The 16,108-nt window shown below is 42.8% G+C and overlaps 1 protein-coding gene across 1 annotated transcript in view; it reads left to right on the top strand.

Moving 5' to 3' along the window:
- Positions 1 to 16,108, top strand: part of LOC102750747 (contactin-associated protein-like 3) — a 152,765-nt gene that overhangs the window by 41,477 nt on the left and 95,180 nt on the right. The window lies entirely within an intron of this gene.

Genomic DNA, 16,108 nt, shown 5'->3' on the forward strand with positions numbered 1-16,108 from the left:
CAGACGCCCCTCCTCTCGTGGCCTTAGCCTAAACTCCCTGCTGTGAAAGCCCCGCATCCACGCCCTCCTCCTCCAGGGAGCCTTGCCTGACTTCCCGCGAACGCACCTGCTGCGTTTCCCTGCAGACGGGGAGGGGGCTCCCGAACCGCGTGGTGCTGGTTCCCGGCCCGCAGCACCAGCCTACGCAGCCCTGAGAGCCAGGCTCCCGCCCCTTGTGTTAGATGCCCGGTGTGTTTTCTCACCTGTCAGTCATCAGAATCCTGTAAGGGAAGTATTTACGGCATTCCCAGGTGTAAGCAACTGTCATCTCATAGAATATAACCTTTTTAAATGATTCACTGTCTATAGAGCATATCATAGTTTAATAATTGGTGGGTGAGCAGGGCTGATGTAAGATATTTTACAGTATTCCTAGTGCCAAATCACCAGGGTGAAGATGAAAGGCAAGGACAGCTATGGCAACTTTTGCAGAATAATTTTGAATTCACAAATCCCTTTCATTCTAAGACTGAAAAGTCATGTGTGACATAAGCATATGGTGAATACATCCACAAGCACATCGTTACGGTCCCCGAGGGCCCAGTGATGCACTTAGATCCTCTCTGAGCGGGTTAGCATTTAAGCTGCATTGATGACTTCCGAATTGCTGATGCTACGATATCCCATAGCTTTATGGTTCATCTAATTTAGTAAAATGAGACCTAAAAATCACACTCAAATACATATTGAGCAAAGGTCAAACTGACTCTTTTCATAATAATAAAAAGATAATATTGGGAAGTGTGATTGTCCTTTTCATAAAGCATTCCAAAATTATGTAAGTTAAATTACATTTACTTAGCACACAATGTCTTTTGAAAATAAATCATAGATGGTGAATGATCTGAGGGATGCACCTGCACAGATTAAGTTGCATATCTACCTGTGCTGGATGATGTCCCTGACATCTCCTAATTCATCTTTTAAAAAGTTACTTAGTGTTTTAAAAGAATATGGTGGAAGTGTGACTTCTGCCTAAATCACTTGTTGTGCAAGGTCCTCATTCTAGTGCATTTTACACAATAGGAATTTGCTAGTCATAAGCATGGCTGATGGTCATGAGAACAAGGTTGGTCAGTCGTGAGCAGAGAAACAAGGATGGGGGCAGAGAGAAACTGAGCTGTTGTGATCTACTGTCCAGGAAACGGGCTCTCTGAGTTTATCAGGTATCTAGGACACAGTGAGACCTTCTAGAAGTGTGGGTTAGTAAATCACTTAGCTTTCCCGGACTGCATGTATTTGTAATGAAAATTCTGTTTTCTACCAGTTTCACTGTGTTATGAGTGGGGGAGTTCAGTTCCCCTTGTGGGGTCTTTAAGGAGCATTCCAACGCCGTTGTGGAAATCACACTCAGCAAAGCTAAGGAATGACAGCATTTGTTACAGTCACAGGTGCTAGGGTGGGAGGCACAGCCGGCCCTCCTTGCTGGTAGCTGCTTGGCAGGCGCGCCCAGGAGGTGGCCCTACCCAGCAGGTGCGGAGCTGTGCTGATGAGAACCCTGGGCAGGTACCCGTATTCGGGGCCGGGATGGAAAACAAAGCCTTGAGGGTTTTCACTGGTGTTGGACATCCCTGGGTCACAGACAGGGGAGGGCGAGAGGGGGAGTTTGGGACAGGAGCCAGCCTGACAACCCTGATGCACCCGGGCGGGGGGCTCACCCCCTCTGCGTAGGGGTGTTGGGTCGTCTGGGAAAGAAGTGTTAACAATTTACGATCCAGTCGTCTTCACTCTTTCTTCTCATTTTCAACCTTATTTTCCTTCTCCAGGTAAGAGAACCAAGACTCTGATACCACCCCGTACAGTTCCAAAATATATAAACAGTCTTTTGTCACCTGAAACTGACGGAGAGGAGACGCATTCTGTTAGTTTGTGGTGACGGGGAACTGGGATTTGTGACATTCTCCTCAGGCTCAGGTGTCTGTGGTGTCTGCCGGGCTCTGGACCCCGGCTCCTGGCACCTTTCAGACTCCTCAGTGCATTTATTACTGTCTGAGGGAAAAAGAACACCTCGTCTTTCTGTTTTTATTCCTTCTTTTACTTCTTTCTTCCTACCTGGCCTCATTCCACAAAGCACCGGCCATGGAATGCGTGTGCTTTCGCTCAGTCTCTAAATCACGAACACATCTTCCCTCCTCCGTGATGGGGGCTAGCCAGGGCGATCACTGTCGCCTCGATTTTGCATAGAAAGAATGGAAGTTCAAGAATATTCAAAGATTTACGCACAGACGCTGCATGACAGTCAGGAGCTCTGAATTAGATCCACTTAACAAACATTATTTTCTTCACCAATCCATCACTGCCTCACTAAGATTATATATATGTCAAATGTGGGCAGAAGGCTCTTAGAACCCTAGTTTTTGGGCATCCACCACTGTGTCCTGGGAGTAGGTGGCCAGGAGTGAGGTGGGGTGCTGTCCTGGGGTCGGCGGAGGGCGGGGGGGAAGAGGAAACCCAAGGGCAGCAGTGCTGAGCGTTCTCACTGCCCTTGATCTTCCCTGTTGCTCTCCTGGGCCATGGTACGACTCTGTAGGCAGACTGTGTGGTCTCCAGGGCTCTCCCAGTGGGTCCAGCTTAGAAGCCAGGATCCTAGAACACAGACCCCAGTGGTCCCATAACCTGTTGGTGGCACAAGGTACAGCAGGCACGTTTAGTGATGGGACAGAGCCCGCACAGAAGTAGCGGAAGATGTCAGCTGGTCCTCTGTGCTTAACTGAACCTTCAAGAAACAGGCATCGAATGGAAAATACCACCCTTGTATCAGGACACCTAGCACATTTACATCACTTTCAATACACAGCGTACTCAAAAACACAAACTAAAAACTTTGAGGCGTGAGAACGGGAGAATTTTATCTTTTACTATTTCTACAATATTTGAAGTGGGTATTTAAAGTGAAAAAAAAAAAGGAGTCCAAGTATTTTTTCTAAATCACTGCTTAAGCAGCTATAAACATTTTTTTTAAAAGATTTTATTTATTTGAGAATGAGAGAGAAAGAACACATGAGAAGGGATAGGGTCAGAGGGCGAAGCAGACTCCCTGCCAAGCAGGGAGCCCGATGCGGGACTTGATCCAGGGACTCCAGGATCATGACCTGAGCCGAAGGCAGTCGCTTAACCAACTGAGCCACCCAGGTGCCCCGCAACTATAAACATTTTTAAGGAAAATAGCCCAGGACAGAAATATAATAGAGATTGCACACATTCATGAATCTATCTGACTCCTAACAAGCTCAGCTTGGGAGGAATGGAGCATTTTCTATGTTAGAAGCATAATTATAAATCGTTAAAATACCCACTTGATCACACTACAGAACATTTTTATGGCTTCACTTGAATGCTCACTTAAGAATTTTCTCTGAAAAGTACTCAGAGCAGAGACAGTTAAACAATAAAAGTGAGGTATTGTAAGACCATAATACTAACTTAGAAATAGTTGGTGTAGAAACCACTTACCCTGGCTCAGCCTTTCTACATGTTTTGTTTGTTTGTTTGCTTTTCCGGGTGGTAAGTCTCGAATGAAGGAAGGATGGTATGTGGATGCTTACAGGAAGGAGTATCAGAATTCTCTCCCTTCCTTTCTGTATGAAGCAGGCCTGTGAGGGGCTAAGCTGTACCTTTCTCCCCAGATGTCCCTGGCTTCTTCTGATGCAGAATCTTGACCCTCTCTGTTGTCCTTTAAACTCTTGGGAATTGGTAAAATCTTGTCATGGGTCTTTCTTTTAGCCAGAGTGGATCGGGCTTCTGAGCCCATCCGTCCAAACCCTCAGTGTGCTGAAGGGGAGGCTGAAGGCATGAGAAAGATGAAGGATTGACTTCAGACAAACAGTAACTCAGCGTCCTACTCTTGATGTTTCTTTCTTGGAGTTTTTCCCGGAGAATTCCTACTTACTGTTTCCATCACACTAGAAGTATGTGTAGATAAAACCTCCCGTCAGTAAGTGGATTCCTCCCAACCTGCGCTCTAGTGTGTTGTATGTTATTCCCAAAAGCTCCCACCCTCAGTCTCAGAGGAGGGCTGATCCCTTGCTCCACCGATGGCTATAAAGCTTGTCAAAGAAACTTTTCTGATCTGAGCCTCTCTTTTTCTTTCTTTCCATAAAAAACAGCCTGATATATCCTAACACCCAGGGTCATGGTATGGATTTATTGAGATCCTGCTTCTGAAAAAGATCACATTTAGTGTCCTGGAAATAGATCTTAGCACAGGTGAGCCCCTTTTCTTCAGATGGATGTCTTCAAGCCAGCAAAGAGGCAATATGGGATCCTCTTCCAGGCTCCATGACAACCCTGGATGAGGAGTTGCTGGGGGAGCAGCTGCGGGGACCAGGACAGGGACCATGAGGACAAGGACAGAGGCAGGGGTGCCCTGGCTGGAGGCTCAGTGCCTGCACATTATATGTTTTCCCATATATTTTATGTTCTGTCCACAGAACGAGCCTGAGGCAAAAGAGTAAGGCAGGCAAAGAAAGTGTTCTGTGATTTTCCCCTCCTACCTGCTCAGAGATGAGCATTTCCTCCACTCTGTCCTCGTCTGTGTCCTCGCTCGCAGGTAGGAATAGAGGACAGTGAATGTAAGGTGAATGTAAGCTCTCCTAAGCTTTCCATGCTGCTTCTGTCTCCCATCTTCCGCAGAGCCTGACACAGTGCCTGCCCGCAACGGTGGTTCAATAAATACTGTTGGATTAATAAACGAATGAAAGACCCTGACTGAAAAGAATGGCACAAAAGGGTAGTTCTATTTCAGAAAGAGACTTCTCCAGATTGAAAAGCTTTCAAGACTCACAGTAAATCACAAGTTCGAGGCCACAGCGACCCCTCAGACTCTGTGGGAAAGAATAGGAGGGATGTTTTGAAAGACAGGGACCACTTCTAGTATTTTTCAAATCGTACATCACAGTTTGCCCGGTGACTGTGAAGTCGATGTTGCTTACGTGTATTGTCCTTTATAGTTGATCTGCTGTAGATCTTTGCTCATCTGTTGTCATTCAGGTTTTAGGCTTCAATCATTAATTCTGCTATCTTGCTTTTTTAGCATTTACATGAATGAGATAAATCTTTGCTTTTATTTATTTATAGAAAACATTATATATTATATTAGCGTTTCTGAAATGTTTGTAGCTAAGGTTTGTGAGAAAACATGGGAAGAGCCACTCTTCTATGCAAGGGAGAATTTTCTTCTGAAACTTTGTCTAATGTCTGTGAAATAATCCAGGAGAGAGGTGGTAACGAGCAACTTCGCTTTACAAACCAGACAACAGCAACAAACTCTTTATTGCACTTCGTCCAGTTAGATGGATTGATTCATGTGTAGGTGGGAGGGGTTAGGTTGTGACAAGTAAGCGAGGTGATCAAAGCAAAGTTCCTGGCTCAGGGCTTCATTCATAGGAAACACTCCACAAACACAGAACATCATCATCATTATCATTTTGTGAATAATTTGGTAACATATTTTCTCCTCTCTTGGATTCTCCTCTCTTGCATACTTCTAAAGCTAGTTCAAAAATTTCAGTTAGGGGCGTCTGGCTAGCTCAGTCGATTAAGGGACCAACTCTTGGTTTCGGCTCAGGTCATGATCTCAGCGTCAGGCTCCCGGCTCAGTGGGGAGTCTGCTTCTCCCTCTTCCTCACCCTTTGCACCTCCCCTTCTGCCCCCCCACATCTCTCTCTCTCTCAAATAAATAAAGTCTAAAAAACAAAATTTTGAGTTAATGTAAATTTCATGAAATTTTGGAAACTGATGGCCTTCTGTTGCCTAGTGGCAGAATACCATCAGAAATTGACTTGGGAGGATGCATAACAAAGCTCCTCCATCATAGAGGGGAAACGTGATCATGTAGTAGTGTGTGCACAAACTTCAGGTAGCAATACTATTCGTAGGAATCTGTATTTCAGAATTCCTCGAATCAGGGCACTCTCCCCACTCCCGCAGATCCACTAAGGTGTTCATGGTCACTGCAGCCTGGGTTTGTAACAGCCAAAAATCAACAACTACCTAGATGTCTATCCATATGGGATGGGTGGATCATGTGAAGTCAATATGTAATTTCTGAATATTTTATGAGAACACCTTGATGTCTACAAAGTAAATGATAATAAGTAAATAAGAAAATGATAAGCAGATACTTAGTACTTCCTAAGTGCTGGGCACTGTTCCCCACAGTAAGCTTTTGAAGTGAGTACTATTATCATTTTACAGGCACAAATGGGCTAAGGAGATTGTCCAAGATCTCACAGTTAGTGGTTGGCAGTGAGGTAAATAAATTTATTGAATAACACAAGGAGGGCTGGATCTAGATGCGCTCTGAGATCTCTCGAGTGGTCGGAACAGCCCGGGCTTTGGGGTCAGACAGCCCTGGATAAGAACCCAGCGCTGCCACTGGCCATCTGGCCCCTGGGGCTGATGACCCGAGTACCTCAGAGCCGGTTTTCTGGTCTGTCCAAAGTAAAGAGCAGGCATGGTCTCAGGGGGTTACAGGCGGAGGAGCCCATGGTGAAGACCCAGGGGGAGGAGCGCCTAGTGGGGGGACCCACTCTGAACCTCAGAATTGGCATGAAGATTATTTTAAACTGAAGGCCTTGGGGAATGAACAGCTGCAGAAAGCGGCCTTCATGGCACTAATTTGACTAAAAGCAGCCACTTCTGAGAGGTGAGGCTGCCGTGAATCCCCTGCTCTAGGCAGGTCCACTCCCAGGGGAGAGACCAAGATAACCTACCATAAATCCTCTCCACAGAGGTTCATGGCACAGAAAAAGAAAGACCGCTCTCACCTGCATCAACAAATATTATCACAAACTTCCCCATCTCTGGTTCATTCTCCCTAAAACCCATTTGTCTTTCCTAAAGAAACTACTTTGTTCTTTCCTTAGAAGCCCTGTCTCTGCCCTCTTTCCCTGCTAAATGAGGTCTAATAAGCCTCCAACTTTAGCCAGGAGCTAGCTTCTTCTCTTGTTAACTCCCGTTTATAGGAACACACTTTTTCTCCTGTTAATCTGCCTCGTCGGTTTATTCTAGGGCCCTCTAAAAGAGCTGAGAAGTCTTTCCTCCCTGACATTAGCAGGTGCTCAGTGCATAATATCATCATCCCCTGTGACTCTGAAATCTCAGGATTCTAGTTTAATCTGCATATTTAAAGAGCCCAAAACATACCCTGAGATTATAAATGAGATCATCAAGCATACTGAAATACAGAGGTAAACATTTTGAAATGGAAAAGATCTGGATTGTACACAGAACATAACGTAGATTTCTTCCAATTCTGTAAAACTTTATGTAGGTGGAAATTTCACTGCAGAGACGAACTGTGGAGAAAAATTACATGAGTAGAATCTAGCGTAGCAAAACTTACCACTGAGCAAATGCGATATATAGTTAATGAGATGCATAGTTTTTTATTATGCCACATGTTGATTAAAAATGAATGGTAAGCAGTTTACAAAAGTGACTTCAGTTGATCTGGCTTCTCAGTGGTTAACCAAACAGGAGCTCCTGATCTGCCTTTCCAAAGATTGGGACCTGGGCAGATCTTTCCTACCTGCTTCCCTTTTGGAGGAGAAGGGAAGAGGGGTGTCTCCAGGTGACAGGGACTGGTGTCTTGTGGATCCAGCATGCTTCCCTGCTGGGGGGAGGGATGAGGCAGTATTTGCTAATATTTTCCCCAGTGCCTGGGATGTTGGCTGGAGCTTCTCTAGAACGTTTTTAATGATGGGAAGGATCCTGTGGCAGGGGGATGGCACCTGCTGTGCCTAAGCCGGGGACCACAGGTCTGCCCGTCTCTAATCACGGGGATCCCTACTTTAGAAAATCTGGAAAAAAGAAGGACTGGTGGGAAGCAGTTAATGCAGAAGACAGTTATAATAAACCATAAACAATGGCTAACTGGGGACAAGGGAAAGAGTGGCTTCTGCATGTTAAGCTTTTCTGTACTATTTGACTTTTCTAGCCAAAGCTATCTATGCTTATCATTTATTTTCCATGTTAACTGGGGTTTTCTTGCTGGTGAGAACACAGACCACATTTTGTTTTTTCTTGGTATTTTTTAAGAAACAATATAACACGTAGCATTTAAAAAATAAATTAAAAAATAATTTGTAACCATGCATTAATAAAAGCAAACAAAAGAGCACAACATAACAGACCAGTATATTAAAATATATAAATGTTTGCATAGCGGCTTGAATTAAATAGATTATTTAGTCCTATGCCTTTTCCTACACGTTCTCTAAGAAGTCAGGAGATGAATTTTAAACTTTCCTTTTAGAACCCTGAGGTGTCTGAGCTTTTGCTCTATTTGCAACAAGTTAGCCTGCTTGTTTCCTGGATGCTGGAAGAAGACAGGAGGCTCCTGGGTCAGAGACAGGGGAGTGTGTGACTGACTTCGTTATTCAGAAAGCCCGGCAGGCAGCATCAGGTCCCGGCCTTGGTTCTCCTTGACCCTACGTCACACGTGTGCTATGTTTATAGGCCCAGATGGTTGCCTGCACATGCAGGGGGTTACGTTACAAGAGCTTAGGGAACCTGAATCTTGTGTGCGGGAAGCATGCCTGCCCTTCGCCTGGAAGAAAAAAAAATGATCTCACAAGGCTGCTTTCTACATAAATGTCCTTGAAAGACAGTTCAGAATAAAAGATAGTCAGGGCTTCTTTTTGTAAGATGTGCAGAAATGTGAGAAACCCATGGAGAATTGTCTTACCTCTGCTCTGGCCCCCACAGCCTTTTATCATCCTTAGGAAATGGCAAGTATTTGTGGCAAGGGACTTACATCATATGTATTTCAACTTACTTTTCGGAGATGTATTTCTTTTATCCTGTTCTAAGCATAATTCTTGTGTCAGAATTAATTTTGAACTCATCACTTTGGTTTAACACTATTGCTCACTCAAATTTAAAATGCTAAGAAAAGAACACATTTTTGTTCTAATCACTTTGGTTTAACACTATTGCTCACTCAAATTTAAAATGCTAAGAAAAGAACACATTTTTTGGGGGGGGGGAGGGGGAGGTTACTAAAATAACCAAAACAACCTTAGATAGACAATTAGTTGAAACACAGCTATTTGATCAGGATACAATTTTAAGCTTATTTGCCTAAATCCTATGTAAGTGAATACTTCCTTTGAGTGCAGAATTGTGACTACCACTCAGAAATGACTCTTATTTTTTAATATATATGACAGCAAAATCTTGGGATGGTAAGTATGTTTCCCTTATTAAACAGAGTGTAGGATAAATCTAAATATCTGATTGGAGAAGAAAATTTAGAATGGAAAACACTGTCATTCCACTACTGCAGGATTGTTTGCTTGTTCCCCTATATTAAAATGGACAGTTTGCCTCTTTCTTAAAAATATGTATTTATTTAGGGGCGCCTGGGTGGCTCAGTTGGTTAAGCGACTGCCTTCGGCTCAGGTCATGATCCCAGGGTCCTGGGATCGAGTCCCGCATCGGGCTCCCTGCTCAGCAGGGAGTCTGCTTCTCCCTCTGACCCTCCCCCCTCTCATGCTCTCTCTCTATCTCATTCTCTCTCAAATAAATAAATAAAATATTTTAAAAAATGTATTTATTTAAAGTATTTATTTATTTAAGAAATCTCTCCGCCCCACTTGGGGCTCGAACTCAAGACCCTGAGCTGAAGAGTCGCATGCTCCTCTGACTGAGCCGGCCAGGCACCCTGGCAGTTAGCCTCTTGAAAGAAATTAAAATCCACATAGAAGGTTTTAGAAGTATTTATTTAGCTGCTCAGTGGTATTCGCTCTCCCTCAGAAATTATTTAAAAATGGAGTTTTTGTTCAAGATGTCTAACACCAGTGCCAAGTTTTTTTCCCCCAGTTTATTGTACTGTAATGGTGCCTAACATCTTGCTGAGTCCTCACGTGGTCCTCCCTCCATGTGCACGTTCCCTGCGGTCTCTCTGTGCGTCCGGATTTCCTCTTGTAACAACCCAGTCACATTGGATTAGGACTCACCCTAATGGCCTCATTTTACCTTGATCACCTCTTTATAGACCCAGTCACATTCTGAAGTACTGGGGGTTTGGGCTTCCACATATGAATTTGGGGGGGGACACAATTCAGCCCACCACAGTAAGTTAGATGAATTCCCTACTTTATGAAGTATTTTGATGTTGACTTAAATACATATGGTATCACTTCAAGTCACTGGTACTTCTTGACGAGAAATCTTCCTAAATTTTGTACAAATAACCTATTTGACGTATCACTGTTTTGAACATATACAGGAAGCTAACAGGATAGTGCTATCCTACCAATAATCTGAATTGTTAAAGAATGCCCTCAAAACTGTGCCTAGAGTCAAGTTTAAATGTTATATTTAATTCTTTTCATTCAGTTAACTTATTTAATTTCTTCAAGCTGCTGATAGGAGATGCACACTATTAAACACTCATTTGAGGCATTTCTTATAACACTAGCAATACTTCATTTTGGTCTTTTGTGTCACTCTTCAAATACTGAGAGCTAATTCAGTTTTCAAAAAATAAGTTGTGCCGTGTATCAAACCACACATATTTTTTGCGATGTTCTGGGATTGTTTTCAATAACCACATATTGTTTTTAATGTATGCTCTTGTTGCTATTGGAAATTTTTTTTCTGGCTTTTTCTCTACTTTCAACCTCTTTGCCAACACTAATGGGCCTTTCAGATATCTTATAAAATGTATTTCTCCTGATCACTTAGGAAGAGGGGGAAGGGAGGAGTATTGAGAAACCCAAATGAGTTTTTCTGCAGTCAAGGAAACTGGGTTCATATTTCAAGCAGAAGGTAACACTAAGCAGTAAAAGCCTACAACTTAGCAATGTGTTTTAAAAATACTCTATTTCAATAATATTTTGGTAATGCTTACATTACCCTTCTTTATACAGCACAGATAACAAAAGTACGTCAATGAAGAGCAGCATTTGGGACCCTGTTTCCTGCATCTGCATTAGCCCTGGGATGTGGATGAGTCCATGGCCAGGCACAATGGGTTTCTATGTGGTGCAGCTGTGTGGGGCGGGTTCCCTCTCAAAGTAGGGGAAGGTGCTGGGACACAGAGAAGTGATCGTCTCTTTTTGCTCAGTCACTGGTTTGACTCTGTGACTTGCTTCCACCAAGAGTCCATAAAAGAACCCAGGAAATACTTCTTAAGTGCATACCTTTTCCAACACATTGAGATTTTCACATCAGAAGATATCACATACATGCCTGTAATGTACATATTCTGTGCATTAATACATACATAAAAGACAAGCAGGTCTTTTAAGTATACTTCAGGTACACGTTTGCTTGTTTTAAGTGAGAAGAGAGATTATTCATTCACTTTCTAGAACATTGTTGAAGTAAACTCATCTGCACGAGTTAAAACTTCAGCATTCACCTGGCACAAAGCACCCTGGTTAACTGAGATCTCAAGGGGTGAGCCACTCCCTTCAGATCATATATTTGACATCCCAACCCGGTTCACTCAATAAAACAAAAGGAGAAGGAGGATACTTTCCTTGATTTATTTATGTATAAATGTTATATTACTTTCTAGTTCACTCAAATATTAAAAATAATTTATAACAAGAGCATTTACTTTAAAGCAACTGAGTACAACTGTTATATAGTCTAACTACAGGAAATAATTTTAGTATATCCTTTCATGGTCCGCGAGCCTCCGGAAATAACAGGGACAAAATATTATTTTTAATAATAACAATAATTATTATTATTCCCCCATTACTCATGAAGAAGCTGAGACGTGGGGAGATTTAAACATCTTGTCCAAGACCGTCATGGCCCCGTAATTAAAATGGCCAGAATTAGAGCTCGGGGATTCCTGCACACTCTCTTAATCCCAGCAACATCCTCCCTCTTACCTCAGAGGTCTTAAAATAAAATGAACACATGAGTGAATAATGAAGCTCGGATTTCCTAGGGGCCCACAGTAGAGGCTTAATATTTATTTATTTTTAAAATCATTGAGCCCTATTTCATCACTCGTATTTTGAAATAAGGCATTGCTATAAAAGCCTACCTTAGGACACAGATATTTCAAACCTAAAATGACAAATACATAATAGGCATCTTGAAGGTCATTTGTTGACTTTAACGCAGAATTGTGAGGACTCACGTTACACTAGAGACCATGGCTCTGCATGAGCCTCCTAACGATCCTTTCTCATGATTTAGATCCTACTGATGTGACTGCTTACTAAACTCAATGCAGAGCTGGCAGCTTTTCAGAAATGTCATCGATTCCTAAAACAAATTATTTTGGAAACACACTTAGAGCACCTGAGTGGAGCCCAAGCCATGGAATCGGGTTACCTTCAGCATAGCTAATGTGGAAACTGAAGACTTCATCAGACATTGTCTGTTCCTAATAGTGGATGAAACATTCAATTGTGATGCCTTTAAAGTGATTGAATATTGAGTCCAACTAAGGTGTTGCCGGTGATCAGTAGTGGGGAGGGTTTTGTTGGTTTGTTTCTTAATGCTAGGCGAGCCAAGGGGGATGCTAGAAAGACAAGCCCATGAGACTGCTTACACTAACTCATCAGAATTGTAAGAGAGGTTTTCTTGTTCTTACTTTACACGCGAAAGTGCTGGCTTCCCGGAGTTCACTCCTGTAACGAGAGATGGGGAAGATGGGGTCTTCATCTTCCCACTTGTTAGAACAGAGAGCGGGCCTGCCAGTCTGTGTGTGGCCTGTGCATCCAGTCCGTTCTGGAAACCCCAAAGCAAAAGTACATAAGGCAAAGAATAGATTCTACCATCTCTTAAGAGATAAACATTAGCTTCACAAAAATATATGGGATCATTTCAGTAATGAGCCCCAAAAGTGAGAGTGACATGCTAGTAGGGATCCCTCGTGTGCCAAACTCATTTCCTTTAATTTCTGTGTCTTTAAAGAAATGTATTATTGATCTGTACCCAAAGGGACTGTTGACAGTTCTACCTAAGACAAGAATAATGTAATTCCTTAAAATTAGAATGAATAAAGATGATTGCATAGGTGTATACACATACATACGTTCCAAGTATTTGAATATAATAAAATTGTACGTGACAAATGTTTTGTTTTGTATGCAGATTCCCAGGAGTTGTAAAGAGTGCTTTCTGAATCTCCTCTTTTCATAGGCTGTTAAGACATTATTGCCACTTGAAATATTTCTTAAATAGTATTCTGTCTGAATTCCATTAAAACAGAACTAGAAATTCCTTTTGCCATAGGGCATTGTCATCACAATCTGAAGCACGGTGTTCAGAATTTTTATTCCATAAACAAAGTACTCCAGAAGGAAGTAATGATAGCCAAGGAAAATAAAATAATTTGTTAAAGTATCCTTCCTAGGAAATCATTTCATTATATGGTTTATACTGACGTTTAGAATTTTTGTCAGTTACACTCAAATAAATATTGACTTCAGTTCTTAGGTTGAATTATAATTTTGGCTTCACAGTGGATATAGGAGCCGACGTCCCTCTCTTGAATGTTGATCTGCACGTCTTGGGTATTGAACCTGAGACAGAATGTAAGTAACAAGATGCAGAGTTTGACAAATGAGCTGCCTCTGCCAAATGTGCCCACAGTAACCAAAATGGCAGCCATGGCCACGGCCACAGTGGCCACCCTCGTGGACCATCTACCTCTAGGCAAGAGTGGGAACATGACTTTTCAGATAGTATCTCACTTAATGGCACCTCAACCTTTAGAGTTAGGTTTGACCAAGCTGGTTTTGTAGATGAAGGAAGTGTGGCTGGCAGCCTATAATAATAGCTAAGACCATATGCTGGAACGTGGTGGCGTTGGTACAGTGCAGGTCCTGGGCACGCCAGCCTGTGGTTCCAGCAGGAAGGTGGGGGTGGGGAGTGCACATTCCCGACTTCCCATTTGGAGCATGGCGGCAATGGAAAGGGCTTACCTGATCTTGGCGTAACAATTGCTAACCCTTGAAAAATGATATTGGGCAAAGGTTATGCTTTCACTGAGCAAGAGAGAAATGACTGAGGGCCTCCCAGTTGATGTTTCATTCACTAGCCAAGAGGAAGTATTACAGTGTCTGAAACTGGGACTGCCATCACATTTGGGTTTTCTATATTCCTAGTTCCATCTGTTCATACCTGCTTCTCATGGCTTACAACCCTGAGTAGCGATTGGGCTTGGTTTGGTTGGGTTTGGTTGTTAAGGCAGATCTGGTGTTTCACCAAGCAAAACGACTAGGCAGGCAGCCTTCTTGGCTGAACTAAGAGCTTTGGCCCTGTGCTACATGGTTATATCTGTTTGTTTGTTTTACCTGCAGGTGGGTAGTGGAGTCTGTCCTTCTAGTGCAAGTGAGCATAAGAAAGGGTCAAGTCCCTTGTCCCTTAGTTTTATTACTATCATAGGAAGGAATATTACGAGAACATCTTTGACCCTCTGGATGATAAAACTTGGAGAGATCAAAGAGTGCAGAACTTGAACTTTGGACGGTGGGTTCCAAAGAACTGATAGCATTTAGATAGATTTAACATTTGACATTAGATTTTAAAAGAGACACACCATAGCTGGGGCTCTAACAGTTTGTCTTCAGAGCATAAACTGGCAAGGTCCTTGGATGGGGCAGCATTTTCTATTAAGATGCTGTGTTACTATTAGGAAAACCTTAGGTTGTTAGACTCCACTATTGCATAGGCCATCTGGGAAAACTGATGAAGAATCTGATGAAAAATTCATGGAATCAATTTTAAAAAGGGATATAAAGCTTCAGGGGCAGACTCTAAAATGCTCAGAGCAGAAAGAGCCCGTTGAAATCCTGGTCTGAAGGAGGCGAGAGGAGGTTCTGGGGCTCAGGTGGCAGGACAGAGGAGCCCAGCATTTCAGTGGACTTTGCAGGCACAGACAAATTATTTACACATGAGTTGTGATCTTCTGATGCATCCTATGGCCTGAATACTGATGTGTGGGCGTTAATGCTTACTGAAGTAGGCAAGACCACAGGGGTGAGCAGGAGTGGATTTGCTGATGGCTGAATGGATGATAACTAAATCCATGTCATCTGAAACCCACCCATCTTTTCCCACCCCCTGAATAAAAGTACGGAACACTTCAGTCAACACTGTTAAAGAGAGATTGCCAGGACAGGATGCAGAGGCTGCATGGGAACGCACATCCTGTGTGTTGGAGTCTGTGCTGTGTTTTGTAAATTTTCTTGCATGTATGTGTTACCTTTAAAAAAATTGATTAGCTTGTTAGTAACATATCTATGATTAATGTGTATATATACGGAAGCATCACCCTTTTTTTGGGTTTCCCTATATGCATGCTGATATTTACATGAAAAACAACGCCATGAGAAATGAGTCACACATTCCCTATAACAACATCCTGTGCTCTCATGTTGGCCCCTTCTAGCATGAGGCCAGGTGCCCATGTCTGAGCTAGCACACCCCTCCATCATGGGTCTCCTGGGTGCTCCCGAAGTGCGGCTAACTTGGGGCAACCTGAACACACACAAAGAACATTGGGATTGATATCCAAAGCCCCCAAATCTAGTCTTGGTCATGCTAGATAATAGCTATCCTACTGCTGCAGAATCTTCCTACTTTCTTAGATTTTGGTTTTGCATTTATAAATGAAGGGTTTTGAGCTAGAACCCTGTCTAGGTCCCTTCCAGCTCTCAAATCCCAGAGTTAAGTGTTCTTACTGCGCAAACTGCAAGTTATCCTTGTGCTTGATTGCCTTGGATGTGGGGCTGCTTGTGAGCGTTTTAACTGCTTAGAGATTAGGGAAATGCTTTAGGGGAAGAGCACCTTTCCAAAAGCAAGCCTTCAAGGGTAGCCGGTTTATAGCCAGCTTAATGGTGCCACTGAAATTTAAATCACCCTGCAAATAAGGAAAACTTAGAACAATGGTGACTAATCTAGGCCCTGAAGAAAGGTTGTTACATCCCTCTTAAACATTAGCAGCTGGATATAGTATTCTTGGCTGCATATTTTTTCTCATTTAGTGCTCTGAATATATCATGCCAGTCCTTTCTGCACCCGGATGTTTATAGCAGCAATGTCCACAATAGCCAAACTGTGGAAAGAGCCAAGATGTCCATCGACA

The sequence above is a fragment of the Leptonychotes weddellii genome, chromosome 14 (genome assembly GCF_054177405.1).
Source record: "Leptonychotes weddellii isolate Sample4059 chromosome 14, ASM5417740v2, whole genome shotgun sequence".
Classification (NCBI taxonomy): Eukaryota; Metazoa; Chordata; class Mammalia; order Carnivora; family Phocidae; genus Leptonychotes; species Leptonychotes weddellii.